Here is a 3,213-nt window from a genome sequence, read left to right as displayed (position 1 = left end):
TTCATTCATTTTTTTTTTAAAGATTTTATTTATTTGACAGACAGACAAAGATCACAAGTAGGCAGAGAGGCAGGCAGAGAAAGAGGGGGAAGCAGGCTCCCCGCTGAGCAGAGAGCCCAATGCGGGGCTCGATCCCACAACCCTGGGATCATGACCTGAGCCAAAGGCAGAGGCTTTAACCCACTGAGCCACCCAGGTGCCCCAAAAGGTGTTCATTCTTTAAGAATGGGGAGCATTGGTGTTCTCTTTGGCAGCACATATACTAATATCAAAACAATATGGAGAAGATTAGCATGGCCCCTGTGCAAAGATGACACACAAATTCACGGAGTGTTCCATATTTTTGTGGGAGACAGAGGCCTCCAGTTATGGAATGAGTACATCACAGGAGTTAAAAGCACAGCACAGGGAATGGAGTTAATGGTACTGTAATAATTACATAGCAACAGATGGTAGCTACAGGTGTGGTAAGCATAGCATAATATGTAAATATAGAGAGATATTGAATGACTATGTTGTACACCTGAAACTACTGTAACACTGTGTGTCAACTGTACTCAAATAAAAAACTTAAAAAAAAAAAATAACAAGGGGCACCTGGGTGGCTCAGTGGGTTAAAGCCTCTGCCTTCGGCTCGGGTCGTGGTCCTGGGGTCCTGGGATTGAGCCCCACATCAGGCTCTCTGCTTGGCAGGGAGCCTGTTTCCTCCTCTTTCTCTGCCTGCCTCTCTGACTACTTGTGATCTCTGTCTGTCAAATGAATAAATAAAATCTTTAAAAAAATAAATAAATAAATAACGAATGGAAAATAATGAAATGGCTGGTGGAAGGGACATTTCTAGACTTAAGGAAGACATTCCTGAGGCTTCCATGCAGCAAGTCTCCTTTTTAAGACAACAGAAGGATGCATGCCTTGGAGTGGGCCAGAGAAGGTCTTGTTAGAACATTGCTAGGGCCAGGCAAGGTCACACATTGGAACCAAGAAGGCTAGAGCCTAAAAAATGTAGAAAAGTCTTGAGGGATGAGTCTGGGGAATAGTTACTCTTCAGGACAGAAAGTCAAACCAGAAAAATCAAAATGAATGTAAGTCAGGGGGTTGGGATGGTACTAAGCGTGGGTCTAGGGATCCCTGCTCAAAGCATCAGGTAAGGACCAGACGAGAAGAGTTATAAGCTGGGTTTAAAGGCTGACTACAATTTAATAAGGCAAAGCCTAGCTCTTCCTTGAGAAGGGCATTAAGGCTTACAGTAGAGTCTGGAAGCTAAAGGGGACAAAAAAAGGAATAGAATAAGTTGGTGAAAAGTTGGAATGACCATCAGGAATCTATAAGAATAATTCAGTCTGTTTTCATTTCTGTATTAGGAGTTTCAAGAAAGACCCATCACAATGAGATTTCAGGGGCATAAGTTGTTTGTAAATTTTAGAATGGAGAAATTTACATGCATAAGTCAGAGCTAAGATAATCATATAAATTTTGCCCAAATAAGAGTAACAGCTAATCTCCAGAAAATAAATCTTAGAGTAAAAATAGGGTAAAATATCCTCACTAACCATTAATATGCATAGCAGAGATTCCCTTCAAATAACCAAAGCCCTAGGAGAACAGAGAAACGTTACATGTCCAAGAGAGTGGAAACACGAGAAACTGGTTTTCCGATGGAAATAGAGGATGGGAAAATGGGTCACTGACTCATGACTGAAATATTGTCATGACTGTGGTTGGCATACATATTAACATTCACTCTTACTGACTCAAAATATTGACCTAATGGCACTTTGTCTCATAATTTCTTGTTGCATGAAGTTTTATTTATGCTTTTATCTCACCCACTAGAATACTGAGGGTCAATCCTAGTGTACATTAAATAAGTTTTCTTTCGTTTTTTAAGTAGATACTCCAGGGCTCTGCCTACAGAAATTCCAATTTAATTGGTGTGGGTTGGACTCTGGTCAACAGTAATTTTTTTTTAAGATTTTACTTATTTATGTGACAGAGAGAGAGCCTGACAGCAGAAGCAGGTGGAGGGGCAGAAGAGGGAGAAGCAGACTCCACACTGAGCGCGAGCCTGATGTGGGACTAGATCCCAGGACCCTGGGATCATGACCTGAGCCAAAGACAGATAATTAACCAACATAGCCACCTAGGTGCCCCTGGTCACTAGTATTTTTTAAACTTTCCTAGGTAATTATAATGTGTTCAGTGTTAAAATTTTCATACCTCATTAAAATATCATTAACTGCTAAACAGAGTTCCCAGAGGATTATTCTGGGCTGCTAGAAAAATCTAAATCTAAAATTGAGGATCATTGCTTGTTAAAGATTATTTTAGAATGAAAGTAAAGATTTTCTAAAATGTCTAAAAATATCCACAGTCAGAAGCTTCTGAGTCAGGATATCTGTGAATAATCATTACCTCCCTTCTTCCTCAAACCCAAAAGAAATCATCCAAACTCCAAAAATTCCAAAAGAAAAAAGTTTTAACATAGCAGTCCTAAGAAAGTGAGGAAATTCCTGCCCACATGCCAAACTTATAAGGAATTTACAGAAAATAAAATGATATGATGAAAAAACTAAGACCCCATGCATGCCTGACATGCGACAGATGAAAAGGCAAGTTTTCCATTCACCAAATCCTGGAATAACAAAAGATAAGAGGCAGCAGGAAATAGAAGTAAGAGCCAGAAGTGGAGAATTTAGCAAGTAATTAATTAAAGGACTGAAAAACAGCTCCTCTGACCTTGGTTTTCTGAGCATCTGACAATATGGAATGCTAAGAGAAAAACAGAGCAATGTGAACAAAGTGCTGGAAAATTAATAATAACTTTTTTTAAATATAAAAAGAATGTATGAAATATACATGAGCACTTTAAGAATAATAATGGGTGAATACTCAGGTAAGCAGCAGTAATTAAGAACAATCATTGCTGGTACCTTAGAATTCCTCTCCTGCTAATATCTCATTGTCTCTCCACTAAGAGTAACTAATAAATTAATTTGATGAATATAATTTATTTCCTTATTTTATAGAAAATACTTTACTGTCTATGATCACGACTCTAAGCAAAATATTGTTGGCTCTGCGTCTCTCTGAATTTGGTATATATGGAATCGTACTTTATACAATTCTTCTGTAATTTCTTTCAGTCAACAATGTATTTGCGGATTTCAATTCTGTTGATGTCTGTGTGTAGCTGTGACTTGCTCCTTTTCACTG

General features: G+C 38.5%; 1 non-coding gene across 1 annotated transcript; it reads left to right on the top strand.

The window, feature by feature from the left end:
* The first annotated feature begins 238 nt into the window (after window positions 1-238).
* Window positions 239-345, top strand: LOC116876121. The gene has a single exon (XR_004384340.1). It is a non-coding gene; the product is annotated as a U6 spliceosomal RNA (small nuclear RNA).
* Window positions 346-3,213: the final 2,868 nt, after the last annotated feature.

The sequence above is a fragment of the Lontra canadensis genome, unplaced genomic scaffold, assembly GCF_010015895.1.
Source record: "Lontra canadensis isolate GAN:19392208 unplaced genomic scaffold, GSC_riverotter_1.0 scaffold43, whole genome shotgun sequence".
In the NCBI taxonomy this organism is placed as follows: Eukaryota; Metazoa; Chordata; class Mammalia; order Carnivora; family Mustelidae; genus Lontra; species Lontra canadensis.
Note: the sequence above shows the minus strand (reverse complement) of the source record. Positions and strands in the feature narration are given on the sequence as shown.